Below are 17,750 nucleotides of genomic sequence, written 5' to 3' on the forward strand. Positions count from 1 at the left end.
ATCTCATTAGATACAGAAAAGACCTTTGACAAAGTCCAACCCTCCTTCACAATAAAAGCCTTGGAGAGAGGAAGGATACAAGGGACATACCTAGACACAAGAAAGACTACATAGAGCAAGCTGATAGCCAGCATCAAATTATATGGAGAGGAACTCAAAGCAATTTCGCTAAAATCAGAAACAAGACGAGGTTGTCCACTAATCTCTTCATAACTCTTCAGGATAGTACCTGAAGTCTTAGACAGAGCAGTAAGACAACTGAACAAGATACAGAGAATACAAATTGGAAGGAAAGAAACGAGTCTTCTTATTTGCTATGGTATGACAGTATACACAGGTGACCCTAGAAATTCCCAGCAAGGAAATTCTACAGCAGAAAAACACTTTCAACAAAATAGCTGGATATAAAAATAATTGATAAAAATCAGTAACCCTCGTATATACAAATGATCAATGGACTAAAAAGAAATCAGAACAAGTATGCATTTTACCATAATCTTGAATAATATAAAATATCTTAGGGGAACTCTAACCAAGCAAGTCAAAGACTTGTATAATAAAAACTTCAAATCTTTGAAGAAAGAAGCTGAAGAAGATATCAGAAAATGGAAAAATTTCCCATGCTCATGCATAGGTAGAATTAACATAGTAAAAATGATCACCCTACCAAAACCAATCTACAGTTCTAATGCAATCCCCATCAAAATTCCAACACAATTCTTCACAGATCCTGAAAGAATCAATCTTAGCTTCATATGGGCACAAAAAGCCCGGGATAGCTAAAACAATTCTAGACAACAGAAAAATTGCTGGAAGTCTCACCATTCCAGATTTCAAGTTATACTACAAGCTATAGTAATAAAAACAGCATAAAAAGACATGTTGATCAACAGAATCAAACTGAAGACCCAAACATAAATCCAAACACATGATCTTTGAGAAAGAACCCAGGAACATACACTGGGAAAAACAAAAACAAAAACAAAACAAACAAACAAACAAAACCATCTAGCATCCTCAACAACAAATGCTGTTGTCACACTGGATGCATGTAAAACAATGCAAATACATCCATGTTTCCCACCATGAACAGAACTCAACTCTAATTGGATCAAAAGGACCACAACCTAAAACGAGATACTTTGAACCTGACAGAATAGAAAGTGGGGAATAGCTCTGAATTCATTAGCACAAAAGACAACTTCATGAGTTGTCTTTAGCATAGGCACTGAGATAAAAAAAAAAATCAACAAATGGGACTTCATGAAACTGAAGATTCTGTAAGGCAAAGGATACCATCATTTGGACAAAGCAGAAGTTCACAGAATGGGAAACAGAGTTTTCCAACTCCACATCTGATAGAGGACCAATATGCAAAATATATAAAGAACTTAAAATAGGTATCAATAAACTAAATAATCCATTATAAAAATGGGGTAGAGATCAAAACAGAAAACTCGCAATTTAAAAAACTCAAATGACTGAGAAACACTTTTTAAAAAATGTTCAGCATCCTTAGCCATTAGGGAAACACAAGTCAAAGCTACTTTAAGATTCGATCTTACATGTAAATGGCTAGAATCATGTCAGCAAGTATGTGGAGCATGGGAACGCAGATCCATCACTTGTGGGACTGCAAACCTGTACAGCCACTATGAAAATCAAAATGGCAGCTCCCTAGAAATAAGAAATCAATCTACCTCAAGATCCAGCTATGCCACTCTTGGGCATATTACCCAAAGGACAGTCTTCCACACCACAAGGACACTTACAAACCCATGTTCATTTCTGCTCTTGATAATAGCCAGAAAATGGAAACAACCTAGATGTGCCCCAAATGAAGAACAGATACAGAAAATGTGGTGCATTTGCACAGTGGAATATTAGTCAGCTGTTAAAAAATGACACCGTGAAATGTGCAGGCAAATGGATGGAACTAGAAAAAAAATCATCCTGACCCAGAAAGATAAATATGCTATGTATTGGCTTATATATGTGGATATTAGCCATTAAATAAATGATAATCTATAGTCTCAGAGAGGGTAGAAGGGGCTAGGGAAAATGGAATAGATTTTAGGAGTGAACTGGGAGTGGGAGTGGAGCAGATGGGAACAGGAGGATCAGGTTGGGAGGGGGAGAGGCATTGAGGGAGGGAATACAGGGAGACACAGCTAGTGTTGAGGGGAATTTGAGGAATGAAATTTAGAAGACTAGTGTAGTGGAAATGTCCTAAAATACATGAAGGCGATCCTAATAAAGTCTCCAAATAATAAGGAAACACAGTCTTAACTGGCCATCTGTTGTCACCAAAGCTTCCAGTACCAGTATGGGTTACATCTAATTCAGTTGTTGGCCAATAGGTCCCATGGAGATCCCCAAACAACTCAGGCTGTTGCCAAGACAATAGGTTGTTCTTCCCAAACTGCCTGCAGGAACCACTGCTGAAGACAACACCTGCACAACTCGTGAACATTGGGAGGTGAAGCTGGTGCTGATACAGAACCTTCTAGTCTCTTTGGTATGGAAAAATACTCTACAGGCAAACAAAAGAAAAAAGAGTGTAAACACCAACCAAGCCACAAAAACTTCGATCTGCAATCTGTCCTGCTGGCAAAATATGCTAACACAAACCTTGCGTGTAGGAGTAACCAACCAATGTCTGCTCTAACTTATAGCTTAAACCATGAGATAGAACCCATACCCAACACAGCCTGAGTGACCAAGAACCAGTGACTAGATAATCCAGAGCTCTACACACAAACGAAACAAAACAAAGAGTAGTAATAAAATGATATTCTGCTCCATTCATAGATCTGTGTTTTGTTCAGCGATTACCAAAGAGGCTTCCTCTAACAGCAGATAGGAACACATACAGAAATGCACAGCCAGACATGCAGAGAGAGAAAGAGAGACCTTGGAACACACAACTCTAAATGGGACATCTCCATCAAATCCCTTCCCTCAGAGCTCAGGGAACCTCACAGAAGAGGAGGCAGAAAGAATGCAAGAGCCAGAAGGGATGGAGGACACCAGGAGAATGAAGACATCTAAACCAACTGAGCAAAGCTCCTATGAAACCACAGAGACTGAAGCAGCAAGCACAGGGCTGCAGGTCCTCTGTGTGTTACAGCTTTCAGTTTCATACTCTTAGGGGACTCCTGGGTGTGAGAGCTGAGGGCTCTGATTCTTGTGCCTTCACTTGAGGCTCCTTCTGTTGATTTGCCTTGTCCAACTTCAGTGTGATGGGTTTTGCTTTATCTTATTATGTTGTATTGTGTTATGTCTGGTTGTTGTCTCTTAGAAGCCTGTTCTTTTCTAGTGAGAGACAGCAAGGGAGTGGATGCGAGTGGGAGGAGGTGGGGAGGAGCCAGAAGGAATACAGGGAGGGGAAACTGTAATATACTGTATGAGAAAAGACTCTACTTTTAGTGAAAGGGAAAAGGACATAAAAATAGGACATATATTAATAAGCGAGAACCATTCTATGGAGGGAGAGGATGGTACAGTGACATGCAAGGTGTCACAGACAGCAGAGTGCGTGTAACAAGGGCTGGCGTTCCTTCCAGGTGTTCTTGGAGGTGTGCACAAGGCGAATGACTAGTAGAATGTGGCTCTTTGTGGAGTCTTTACCTTCTTGCAGCTGCCAGCAGAAAGGATGAAGAATAAAGGCCAGAACTTAATGGTAACTGGTGACGAGCAATTAAACATCCAACCATGAAGTCATAGATGGCACATAAGGGCACTTGCTGGAAAGTGGACCCTGGATGATGGGTGCAAGCATTGGGGCAGCATGAGTGAGGCTCAGAATGGTGGCCTCCACTTCCACTCAACTAAACTTACCCAGTTCAATGAAGCTACCTGAGCCCCACTGGGGACATCCAGACTTCCAGTGCCTCCCCATCCCATCCCCAGGCCCCATGTGACCCTTTCAAGTTGTTTCCCAAGGAGACACCAATTCCCCCTAGTCATGGTCTCACTTTTCTTTATTATCACATAACCCAACTGAGCTTACGAAGAAATTCAAGACAACAGAGAACACACCGAATTCAACCTAGAATTATTGTGACCCGTTAAAAGGCCACGAGCACATACTGTTAATTTTTCTTCACAGTCTTTCCCAAGAGTGATCTGCAATCACCTCAGAGTGGATATCCACTGTAGAAGGGGAACTATGAAACCCTTCCAAAGGTTATTGGAACCATCTCTGAATTGACACCAATTTCTGGGGGTGGGGAGGTAGGGGGGTGGGGAGGTAGGGGGGTGGGGAGCACAAAATGGACTCTACTAGTCAGAGCAGGGCTCCTAAAGATGGTGTAAGACATAACATTGGCCCTACAATCTTGGTATGTCCCATGAAAACACAGGTTTACCTTGTGTCTGTTTCCCTTGTCCTAGACTTTTACTAGACACCTATATATGAGTAACTTGCCAAATACACACAACGAATCCTCATCCTGCCAAAAAAGCTACTGTAGGAGAAAAGAGCCTTGTAGAAACCTCTGCCAAGCACCAAGAGAGGAGTACGGACTGCCAACTCATAGTTTGTCAACAGCTATTGTCCATCTGGTTCCTGGCTTACAGCCCTTATAACCAACCACTCTACTCTCACGAACAAAAATACTCCCTGTGAGTTCAGAAATCATTATCACTATCAAAAAGCTGATGAATCAGGGCTGTTGAATCCTATCACATCTCCACTCAAACTGCCTGCTTACCCCGGAAGGAGCGAAAAACATCTTAGGACATGACTATGGATTGACAAACTCTAACCAGGCAGTGTAACTAATTCCAGATGCAACCCCAGATGAGGTAAGTTGGGTTGGTGACTGTTAGAATAATCTCTGATGGCAAGTATATGGCTCGAGACCTGATAAACGTCTCTTCTATCAGCAGTGAAAGACAAGAAGATGCTATCACATGACAGAAATAGCAGTACCTACTGTTCACTGCCGTACCAGAGGGCTAACGTTTGCACTACTGTGTGAGTCTGGTCTAGACTCCAAAGCAGTGGTTCTCAACCTGTGAGTCTCAACCCCTGTGGGGTTGATGAACCCCTTCACAGAGGTCATGTATCAGTTATCCTACATATTAGATATTTACACTACAACTCATAACAGCAGCAAAATTACAGTTATGAAGTAGCAACAGAAGTATCTTTATGGCTGAGGGTCACCACAACACGGAGAACTGTATAAAAGGACCACAGATTAGGAAGGTTGAGAACCATTGCTCTAGAAGGACCATGACCATGTTGACTCCACAGACCACCACACTGATCCACAACACTGATGACATTAGCTTACCTGTCCCCAGTGAACACGCTGGACACCTGGGTAAACCACAGAAACAAGGGATGGGAGGAAAATGCCACAGAGACTCAGGGATCTGCTATGCAGATCATTCCCTAGGGCCTCACGGCTCTGAGACAGGATGTCCCGTCTCAAGTGAGAGACGACACTGCCTCTACTCAGACATGAGCAAGACAGCCCAGACTTCATGTCTGGATGTGATGTTCTGACCCACTTTCTGAGAATCCCAGAAGGACTGCCAGTTTTTATTGACACCTATTCTATAAAAAGGTGCTGTAAAGATGAAAGCTGCCCTAGCCCCTGAGCCTCTGCCTAGTCACACTCAACAGAGATAGAAATGACGCAGGAGGTAAGGATGGTTTGAGGTGTTTCTGACGAGCATCAGGAGAAGAGTGAAATCTACTGCCCCTTAGCATTTGCCAACAGCTACTGCCCGTTTGGTTCTCGGTTTGGTACTCTACCTGAGAAGAGATTGGACAGTTCTCTGTATACGTCCAAGAAACTGAAAACAGGAACAGGAAATGAACAGGGCACTATTTGAGTCACCACACCAAACCACTATGTATGTACAACAGCATTACAATTGGTATAAATAGTAAAGGTAAAACTGATTTGGGGCAGGTCTGGATGGCCCAAGTTTATGTGCAGGGGTAAGTGTTAGATTACAGGATTTAAACCAAGATGGTCAGATGTTGGAGAGTTTTATCCATGTACCACTGTCTTGTCAATACATACATACATTCTACAGAGTTCTCAGGAACAAATGGAGAAGACTTGCAAGTTTTTGTTTTCTTTTTTGGTTTGAGACAGGATTTTGCTATGCTGCCCAGGCTGGTCTTGAACTCCTAGGCTCGAATGGTCCTACCTACCTCAGCCTCCTAAGTAGTTGGGTCCCCAGGAGCATGCCACCATGCCTGTCCTTCATGAACTTACATTTAAGTAGTCAAAATAGAATTAAGAAAAAGTAACATTAATTTTACTAGAAATTTAATTGTTATTTACTCCATAAAAGCCAAGCAATCAAAATTCTACAGAAGTGTCCTCTGATCACACACTAAACAGAGCAGAATGAAGAGGACTGTCCAAAAAATTGGGGGGTAGAAGGGGTAGGGAGAACAGGAAAAGCCGTTCTGATCTCTGTGGGACTAAATGGGATATCTGGGGAAGGTTCAGTTGTATTAGCATTTTTTGTTGTTGTTGTTGTTGTTGTTTGTTTCTTTGTTTGTTTTTGAGACAGGGTTTCTCTGTATAATCCTGGCTATCCTGGAACTCACTCTGTAGACCAGGCTGGCCTCGAACTCAGAAATCCGCCTGCCTCTGCCTCCCAAGTGCTGGGATTAAAGGCGTGGGCCACCACCGCCCGGCTGTATTAGCTTTTCAAATAACAGTAACAATAATAGCCAGGCAGTAGTGGTGCACCCCATAAGAGGGCATCAGATCTCATTACAGATGGTTGTGAGCCACCATGTGGTTGCTGGGATTTGAACTCATGACCTCCAGAAGAGCAGTCTGTGTTTTTAACCACTAAACCACCTCACCAGCCCTTGTCATTAATCTTAAAGACTGGCTCAGTACTGCCTAGCAAACCATACCATATTTGAAAGCAGACATATGCAAGAACTGTCAGTATATATTGTTAATAAAGGGGAAAGACAGAGACTCTCAATAGGAGAGTCATATTAAGGCAGAACTGGGAACTGGTATTTGAGAACAATGATACCCAAAAATAGGAGCCAAAAGAACCAGGATGATAATAAAGAAAACCTATGCACATATCATGCAAAACTAGAAAGGTCCTGGAAGATAACCTATACCGCCCCCCCCCATGGGCTCTGATACAGTGAGGACTCTGTAGATACAACACCACAGGCAGCATCTAATGAATATGAAGACATTGAGAAGGTAAACACAAACTGGAAGAAAGTATCTGTAAAAGCTATTCAGTAAAGAAGCATTACCTAACATAGTCACAGAGTGCCACAAAGGATTTAAAACCAAACCAACCAACCAAACAAACAAACAAACCACACACACACTATTTAAAAACAGGCCAAACCAAGAAGCACCTAAAGGAAGTGTTCAACATCCTTAATCATCAGGGAAATGCAAATCAAAACAACCCTGAGATTCTACCTTACACCAGTCAGAATGGCTAAGATCAAAAACTCAGGTGATAGCAGATGTTGGCAAGGATGTGGAGAAAGAGGAACACTCCTCCATTTCTGGTGGAACTGAAAGCTGGTACAACCATTCTAGAAATCAGTCTGATGGTTCCTCAGAAAGTTGGACACAGCACTACTTGAGGACCAAGCTATATTACTCCTGGGCATATACCCAGAAGATGCTCCAACATATAACAAGGACACATGCTCCACTATGTTCATAGCAGCCCTATTTATAATAGCCAGAAGCTGGAAAGAACCCAGATGTCCTTCAACAGAGAAATGGATACAGAAAATGTGGTACATTTACATAATGGAGTACTACTCAGCTATTAAAAACAATGACTTCATGAAATTCACAGGCAAATAGATGGAACTTGAAAATATCATCGTGAGTGAGGTAACTCAGTCACAAAAGAACATATATGATATGCACTCACTGGTAAGTGGATATTAGCCCAAAAGTTTGGAATACCCAAGATTCAATTCACAGACCATATGAAACTCAAGAAGGAAGACCAAAGTGTGGTGCTTCAGTGCTTCTTAGAAGGGGGAACAAAACACTCACAGCAGGGAATATGGAGACAAACTGTGGAGCAGAGACTGAAAGAAAGGACATCCAGAGAGGGGGATCCATCCCATATACAGTCACCAAACCTGGAAGCTACTGTGGATGCAGGGAAGTGCTTGCTGAGAGGAGCCTTATATGGCTGTCTCTTGAGAGGCTCCACCAGAAACTGACAAATACAGAGGCAGATACAGATACTCACAGTCAACCATTGGACTAAGCACAGGGTTCCAGATGGAGGAGTTGGAGAAGGGACTGAAGGAGCTGAGGGGGTTTGCAGCCCCATGGAGGGAGCGACAGTGTCATCTGGCCAGACCCCCTGAAGCTCCCCGGGAATGAACCATATGCTGGAGGGACCCACGGCTCTGGCAGCATGTGGCAGAGGATGGCCTAGTTGGACAGGAGTGAATGGGTGGCAGCACCCTCATGAGTCATGGGGGATAGCATAGGGGGTTTCAGAAGGGGAGATCTAGAAAGGGGAAAATATTTGAAATGTAAATAAAGAAAATATCCAATTAAAAAAAGGATTAAAAATAAAAACAAAAACAGGTCAAAGACCTTAACATACAATCTCATCACATAAGATTCACATAGGCCGGCCGGGCGGTGGTGGCTAACGCCTTTAATCCCAGCACTTGGGAGGCAGAGGCAGGTGGATTTCTGAGTTTGAGGCCAGCCTGGTCTACAGAGTGAGTTCCAGGACAGCCAGAACTACACAGAGAAACCCTGTCTCGAAAAACCAAAAAAAAAAAAAAAAAAATCACAAAGGCCAACAAGACTTGTTTGCCAAGTCTCGTGACTGCACAACCTCAGTTCCATTTCTAGGACCCACATGGTGGGACACACACAAACAGTTCTCTGACCTCCACATGTATAGTGTGGAACACAACTGCTCCCCCACCAAACACAGAGACAACAGACAACAATAAATGAAAAGAAAAGATACAGGTGGCAAATCAGCACATGAAAGGACATTCTTCATAATGGATCAACAGAAATATGTAAATTAAAACAAGAGATTCCAGGGATACTGTTGGGATAGGATGCTTGCATACCATACTCAAGGCCCTGCACTCAATCCCTACTACGGGGGAGGGGAGGAAGGAAGAAGAAGAGAGAGGAACAGAAGACAGAAGAGGTAAGAAAGAGATACATGTCTATTAGAATGGTCAATATCCAGAAAACTTTGACCATCAAATGCTCTGAGGAAGGAGCAACAGGAACTCCCATTGAGTGGGACAGTAAAACAGTGACGTCACTTTGGAAGGCACTCTAATGGAGTCTTACAAACTAAAACGTGGTAGTTTAGAACGCTTGCTCTTGTAAGAGGACCTGAACTCAGTTTCAGCTCCTATGCTGGGCTGCCCATAACTTCAGTTCCAGGAGGTCTGGAATCCACTTCTGGCCTCCGTAGATGCTGCACACACCTGTGCACGGACACCACAGACACAGAAACAAATCTTTAATAGTAAGAATGATCAAGCCCAGCCCTTTTCCCTAGCTGGTAGGATGTCACAATGCCTGACATCACTGTAAAAGACATAAGCCAGCAGTCGTTCATCCGAGCTCTGCAGCCTTTCTCCACAAGTCCAGGAAGCCTAACGTCCCCAAATGGGCAGCACAGTCAAGCTGTCTGAGCATAAAGAGCTTTCTTCCTATGATGAGAACTGGCTCTACGCACGAGCTACTACACCAGAGTACAGCACCTATACCTTCAGAGCAGGCTAGAGTTGGCTACATGACCAAAAGAAAGGACACCAGCGGAGCCATCTAGGAGCTGAAAATGGTACACAAGGACCAAGATGGAGGCCACAAGCTAATACCTTAGGACAGAGGGATCGGGACAGAATCACCAGGCAGGTAACAGCTGCCAACAAGAGGAGAACAAAGAATGCTAGATTAATTAACTACCTCATTCAAAACAAAAACAAAAAAAACAAAAAGAAGTTAAAATTCACACACACACACACACACACACACACACACACACACACACACACACGTACATGGATGTCAAAATAGCTTTATTCTTAACTGCCCAAGCTTAGAGGCAATCAAGATATCCTTCGGTGGGTGAACAGATTAACAAACTGATACATATAGACAGTGGTGTTAAAAAGAACAAGCTCTTAAGTCAAAGACATGGAGACGACCTTAAACACACAGCACTAAGAGAAGCAAGTCTGGAAAGGCTCCATTCTGTGAGATTTCATCTCACTGAAATCAGAGTCAAGGCAGAGCTGCAGGACAATAAAAGATCAGAGGCTACAAGAGCAGTGCAAAGAGAAAGGTGGAGTACAGGATTTGAAAGTATAATCCGTATGATCCAAACAGGGGAATGCAGAGTTAAAACTTGTCCATATCCACACAATGTCCGCCAAGAGAGGAGCCTGAATGTAAACTATCTACTTCAGTGATTCAGATGGGTTCATCAACTGGGAAGTGAACCACTGTGCCAGGAGATGGTAATGATGCAAGGGTTAGGAACAAACAGGAAATCTCTGTACCTACTAGGAAGACTGTTTGACTCAGAGGCTCAAACTGGACACAGGGAGAGTGCAAGACTTAAAAAAATACAACTATATCCTAGTTTACCTAGAAAATTGGGGGCAGGGGAGGAGAATATTTCTAAGTAGGAAACAAGATAAATGGCTTTTACAATTACATTCAAAGCACCTTCCCAAAAAATTCTAACCCCAAAGCAACTAGTTACTTGTATTAAAAAATAAATAAATAAATAAATCTGCACTTATTTACTCCCCCCTCTGAAGATGCTGGCTCCAAACCATACTGAAATGTTCTACGGAAACAAAGCAAGTCTTTGTCTCATCTGTAAATTATGCTGGCACAAAACAGATTTTAAAACCTAACAGGATCCTGATGAAAGATACATAGTAACCTTCTCCCTTTTCCCGGGGCTCACAGGATGAATCGGTTACAACCTTTCCTGTTTTTCCTGCTAACAGTATCCTTCCTCCAATGTCTGTCCCACCCTCTTTGATTTTTCCCTGTCCTGTAATCACAGAGCTGTCCCAATTTTTCCTAAACTTGTTACTATTTTCTTAGAGGCACCTTTATTCATCCTGATTTTTGATAATGAAAAGTGATAACAGTTGGAACTAACAATGAAAACTCTGCACCTATCAATTTGAGAATGGTCCAAGAGCCTCAGAGGAAGCCACGTGAGCCGCCTATTCCCTGAAACTATTTTACTAAGGACAGGTAGGGAGGGGAAATGAGTGAGGCGGCAAAGCAGGCACTGACTAAGGGCCTTTGTATTCAGTACTAGAATCACAACTGCCAGATAAGGAGGAAGGCTCTAAAGTTCCCCCCAGTACACATCCTGCACTTGATTCAGAACCCACAGGATAACTGTCACAGTGGCGGCAAGGCTGAGCCCTGTCCCTCTCAGTCTCCCAAAGTCACTGTCTCTTGGGATTCCCCCAACAGCCCTACATAAAACACACAAATTCAACAATTACCAGTAAAGACTTCAACCTGCTATCTCTGCTTCCATTCTAACCAAGCCTCTACGGTTCTCCTCCCACGTAGCTAGTAACTAAATCTGAGACACACTCAGACAGACAGTCCAGCCCATCTAGTAAGCAGAGCTTTGTAACTGCTTCCTCAGTCTTCTGGACCATCACTTTCCCCTCTTCACTCCATCACCCCCTTCATTATACACTAGGCTGTGGTATTAATAAACCCTCCCCCCCCCCAAGCAGATTTCCTAGCATGGTGCTTCCTGTGTGCTGGGGCCGTCTTATTGGTCTGTGCCTCTGCTCTGGTATTTGTAATACTCTTAACAAAGGCAGCTCAAAAACAAGGAGCATTTGGATAAACACAGGTGCTTATGTGGTATGGTGAAGGAAAATTTACTCCAAAACCAAGTATTTGCTTTCAAAATTTCTCCTGAAAGTAAGCTTTACTGGTAATCACATTTAAAGATATTCCCTAAAGCACACTACTTATAACCAATTACAAATCTAAATTATAATACTTAATGAAATTATAGTATATGATTCCAGTCCTGACCTAGTAACTATATCACTAGCAAAAGCAACACATAAAATTTTAACGTGAAGTTGAAAATGTCTAAAATCAAGACCTTTATGTATAGTTTTCCCTAGTAACTTTTTTATATTAGTAACTACAAGCTTCATTTGAGGAATGGAACAAGAAACTCAGAGCTATGTCTGCCTACATATTTAAACACAAGAACAAAGTTAGGATAATGCATACACAGAAACAAACAGACAATCTCAGTTTTAAATGCAACAGAAAAATAGATAAAATGTTGAATGGCAGAAATGTTTGATGGTCTGTAAAAAAGAGAAAAAAAAGAGAAAAAGAGATAGGGTCTTACTCAGGCCTCACACTTCAGATCTTCCTATCTCAATTTCCTGAATAAAGTCTTCAATCAAGTTTATACATGAAAGCGTCACAAGTAAAATAAAAACCATGCTTCAACTGAATATGTACATGAAGACATTTTTAATGTACAATTGTAAAAAAGCTTGTTAAACCAAGTACTATATCAAACAAAAAGCATAGACTTCGTCAATATCTCCCATGAAATAAAAACTCTGGGATGTATCTTTTCCACAAGTACAAGAAAACAAAGGAAGATGGCCCCATGAAGGCTGGACGCCAAGTGTGGGGGTGGGGAGGTGAGAGTGGGGGGCACATCCTCATAGAAGCAGGAGGAGGGGGGATGGGATAGGGGGTTACTGGGTGGGGTGGAAATGAGGTAATTTACATTTAATCTGAAATGTAAATAAAATATCCAATAAAAAAATTTTTTTAAAAATTAAAAAAAGAAAAAAGAAAACAAAGGAAGAAAGAGGTATGAACATGTTTTAAGATTACAAACAATGAGGCCAGGCATCGGGTGCCTGTAATCTCCGCACTCAAAGAGGCTGAAGCAAGACTGTAACTTCAAGGCCAGCCTGGATTACACAGAGAGACCGTATCTGAGGGTGGGGAGGGGACTGACAGACACAGAGAGAAATTACACTGTGTGAAGTCAGAGCCAAACTGAAGAAGAGAATGTTCAGTCCTCTCTCCAGCTCAGAAAACACAGTGGAGAAGCAGGACTACACGTGCCTGGGGACAGGAAAACAAAACACAGTTTAGGATAACACTCCACAAGAAAACCCAAAGCAGCAGATGTTGCTCTAGCACTGTCTGGTCCTGACACCTTCCCACGTGAGACTATTACACATTTTTAAAACCATTTGCCTTGATGCCTGTCTGCATCAAGTATTCTGCTCTATCTACACCTCGTCCCTTAAAACCCTAAACTCTAGGTTTTCGTCTCTTTTTACTTCCTACTCAATCTCTAAGTCCCTACTCTTAGGAACAACTGCAACAAGCTCATCTTTAATGACCTGAGGCTCTATTAGAACTTGAGTTCACATTTACTTAAAAAGCAGATACAGGGGCCTCCCTCCTGTTTCCTTAAAGGTAACCGGAAAACATAAAGACGTAAAATATGGGACTTCTGTATGTGTAGTCCATGTCCTTCGGTTAAGATGCAGCAACAGATTAATAGAATCCCAAGTCAAGGAGAACTGATCAATTTCTAAGAAAACTAGCACTGGAATGCTGAGAAAGGGCAAGCCAACTCCACCTAAACTCATCCAGTATCTGGGGTGGGGTGGGGGGTGCAGGATGAGCACTTTTATTCTGTAGCACAGATCTTCACAGCACAAGGTCAGTTCGTCAAAAATACCTGCTCAACTGGAGAAAGCATCTAAGTCATTAATCAGAACAGGACTGTCACAAAGCAATCAATACCAATCAATCAATACCAATCTAAGGGTTTCACACAGCATCGCCATTGGAACCCTAATTTATTTTATACTTGAAAGCCTACGTTGGGATCACTGCTTTTATCTGTAGGAGATACAGGCTGCAAAGGTGTTTGAAATCACCTGTAGGAGGAAGATGAATGCTTGCTTGGTGTTCTCTGCAGACCTGAAAGCCTTCAAAGGGGAACTGAAGGGCTGTAGGTACATTAGAAGGGACAAATGAAGAGGGCTTAACAAGGATGGGAGTGGCTTGTTTGATGAAAAAACTTAGCTATTTGCCTGTAGAGTGCAAGGTATGAGGGAACTAAACTGGGTCTCAAGGTTTTATTCCTGGGCAACAAAGATAAAGAACAGAAAGTAGAAGGACCAGGCAAGTAAGGCAAAGTATTGGTGCATTAACTTAATTATTAGCTGTGCTGCAAATATCTGTGTAAAGCTACCCCAGACAGTATCTTCTTGGGCCAAGTATTGTTTCCAGGCACTAGGGATTCCGCAGGGAACACAAGTGGAGGGGCACCCTTAACCACATGGAACTTACCTTCTAGTGGCGGAAAGCAGATGAGTAATTATGACAAGTAAGTATATATTATAGGAAGTATGGGGTTGTATGCAAGTTTAAATAAGAAGGAAACATCTGAACAAACACCCAGGGGTGAGGGAGTGAACAACAGAGAGCCAGGAAGTCAGCAACTTACACACCAGTATCTCAAAATAATTTTACTCTGAAAGGCTTTTGAAGTTACCAGCTGCACTGCCACATAACCTATCCATTCACATTTCAGGGCTAGCGTTCCAGGGATTGCTTCCTGACCGTATCCTACCCAATCAAGAAAACTTCACCAGGAACACAGTGATATCAAACTGTACAAAGTCAATTTATTTATGTTGTTCATACCTTCTGCACACAGAGAAATGAGTTGCATTTTGAAAAACAAAAGCAAGGCACTGTTGGAACATGTTTATACAAAGCTTAAGACAATCATCTTGTTCTCAAAGCAATAATTGATGCAGCAACTTCCAGACTTGTGATTTAAATCAGAGGTGCTGAAGAATGATTATGAATCATGCAATTAAACTATCAAGCAGGATGCTGCCGAGTGAAGAAACTCTCAGCACCATAAAACTGTCAAAAATAAAAGCAGTAACTCCCATATTCCTTTGCTTTTCAAATTTGTTGACCAGCAGAACTGAGATATAAGCTTTTCCATTTATTGGTTCTAGGTCTTTAGATACATCCTCATCTGTGAAGACCTGCAGGACTGGCTCTTCAGATTTATTTTATTTATTTATTTGCCAGTTTTTGAGACAAGGTCTAGCCTTCAAGTAACTATGAAGCCCAGTCTGGCCTTAGACTTTCAGCAATCCTCCTGCCTCTGGCTCCTATGTACACAAGTTAAAAGCATGGGCTTATCACCACATCCAGCTTCCATGTCTCTTTCGAACGTGTTTCTATGTGGCAAGCTATTGCTCAGATGACATCTGCTTACCTATTTTGAAGGCTGGTTGGTGTACTTTTGCAATTAATAGTATAGTACAAAATAAGCACTCACCCCAAACAGCACATGTTTTCCATCAAAAGAATTGTTTTTAAAGAAATCTACCCCGACTCTCAAAATGAATTACACTCACCCTAAAAAAGTATTTCTCTCATTCTTCCTTTAGAATAGTCTTCAAAACTAAGATTTATGAGTTCGGGGGTGTAATTCATGGGCAGAGCATGTGCTGGAGGTGGATGGGTTCCAGCCCAAGCACCAACAGAAGAAAAAGAGAGATGTTGGTAACGTTTAGGAACTGGTTTGGAATAAAGTGATGATCAGTTCAGAGCACCTTTCGTTCTAGAGAAAAGCACCTTTAGGACTCAGTTCACAAACTATCTCAAAGGAATCTCCCAACCATTTCAGACAACAGCTCTAAGAGACACGATTCCCAGAAATGACAACCTTAGAGATTCATGTCATCAGAATGCAGAGCGAAAATAACCAACGTTCGTTGCCAGGCACTAGGTATTAACCCCATCTTTTCAACAATCCCGTAAGATTACAAGTACCAGCACCATGGTTTTACATACGAGAAAACCATGGTGCATACAAGCTAAGCAAACTGGTCAAGTTTTTGGTTAATAAGTACACCAAGAGCTCAAGCATTCCAACTTAGAAGCTTGCCCGCTAATCTCCAAATCATACTCCCTCCTGGAACCCTGGCGCCCTCTTAACAGTCCCTACTAGTCACACCTTTCCGTTCCAGCAGGCAACCCGAAGTCCACGTCCAGAACCAAGCACTATCCATGTATTTTAAGGAACATTAAAAACTGCACTCTACCTGAGGTTTCCAAGAGCTTGTGAATGGTGCGCGCGAGGAACCACTCAAGCCTCCTCCCTCCGGAGCGAGTGCGGTGGCCAGCGCCGCAGATTCAGCAGAATCAGGGAGTGGTCTGCGTCCAGTCCTGAGGGTCCACCCGGTTCCCACCGCGCTCCGAGGCGTGCGCGCTTACCTTCGGGACCCTGCCCTTGCGCGTGGCAAGCTGGAAGCGCCACTCCGCAGCGCCACCCGATCCCAGCGGGCCTCTCCACCTGCCCCTAGGGCGCCTGCCGGCGGGCGCCCCACCCACATCGGCGTCCCGCCCACATCCCTGCCCGCCCCTGCCCCCCTCCGCCAGTCACCTGGCGCCTGACAAAGGTTTCCGTAGACCGCATCCCAGGAGGTCCTAAGTAAATAAAGCCTCAGTAGGGGTTGAACCTGGAAATGTGGGGGAGGACAAAGGGAGAGGGAAAAGAAGAAAGTGAAGAAAAAGGCTTGGGTTGGCAAAGACAAGCACTCTCTCCCAGGTCCAGCTAAGGTGAGGTTTGGCAAGGCACATTTCAATACCTCAGCAGGGTAGGAGTCACACACGAATCCAGTGTTCCACGTGCAAAGAGTCTCTGGGAATACTATTCAGACGGGCAAAGAAAACAATTCCCGTACTAACCTCCATCTCAGGCCCTCCCGATTCCTTTTAAAAATAATAAGGGTATGGTGTCTGCATTCAATCAGCACCTGAGAGGCAGGCCTGATTACACAGTGAGGCCAAACCAATAGACCCTACCAATAGACGGACAGACAGATGGATAGATAGATGCTGGTGGATAAAGAGAGGCAGGCAAAGGGATCAGATTCACATCATCCTCTGCTACCTAGCCAGTTCAAGGTCACCCAGGGCTACTTGAGACCCTGGAGAACAAAAGGTTAGGGAGAGAGTAAAGGCGGGAGTGAGGAAGGGAGGGAAGGAAGGAATTATGACCACAGGTAAGAATTCTCACCCAGCTTAAATTATAACCATTCCCCCTCTCTCAGCCACATTTTAGGAGAGCAGAGCTGTCACACCCAGGCCAAGTTTGGCAGAGTTAAATAAAACCTATCATCAGAGACCTTTCTTGGACTAAAGTCCTGTACAGGCAACAAGCAGTCTGGACTAAAAATCAAATTGTACTCACTTTAGACCCATGGGGCAAAAATTATATCACTTTTTTGGGCAGGAGAATGAAAAATACAGAAATATCCTGAATAACTCAATAATCCTATCATTTAAGCCTTTAGGTGTTATTTTAAAAACAACCTTAAGTAAACTGCTATTAACCAAGTGGTTACTTTTCTATTGTCCAGTCTTTCTCTCCCACCACATGAGGGAAGCAAATTCACAAATAAGGAAATAAGGAATCCTCTTTTTCTGTGACTCCCTGTCTTCCACTCTGCTCTGTCTATGAAGCCAATGTACTTGGCTGAGCTCACTGGAACACCCCTTTCTTTTATGGAGAAAGGGGCTTAATTCCAGAACAGCCAATTAAGATGTGTAAGTTGCTTTTATTTCTCAGCACTAGGGACTGAAGCTAGGGCTTCGTACAAACAAGGCAAGCTCCCTGTC

The 17,750-nt window shown here is 42.9% G+C and overlaps 1 protein-coding gene across 4 annotated transcripts in view; it reads right to left on the bottom strand.

Moving 5' to 3' along the window:
* Sgk3 (serum/glucocorticoid regulated kinase family member 3) overlaps window positions 1-17,750 on the bottom strand; it is a 101,150-nt gene that overhangs the window by 40,068 nt on the left and 43,332 nt on the right. Inside the window, exon 1 of one of the 4 annotated variants that reach the window (XM_076924397.1) lies at window positions 16,172-16,466. The exons of the other annotated variants lie outside the window; for them this stretch is intronic. The gene's annotated coding sequence lies outside the window, so the exon portion shown is untranslated. Of the gene's footprint in view, window positions 1-16,171; window positions 16,467-17,750 lie in introns of those variants that run through there. 4 annotated transcript variants of the gene reach the window in all.

The sequence above is a fragment of the Arvicanthis niloticus genome, chromosome 25 (genome assembly GCF_011762505.2).
Source record: "Arvicanthis niloticus isolate mArvNil1 chromosome 25, mArvNil1.pat.X, whole genome shotgun sequence".
In the NCBI taxonomy this organism is placed as follows: Eukaryota; Metazoa; Chordata; class Mammalia; order Rodentia; family Muridae; genus Arvicanthis; species Arvicanthis niloticus.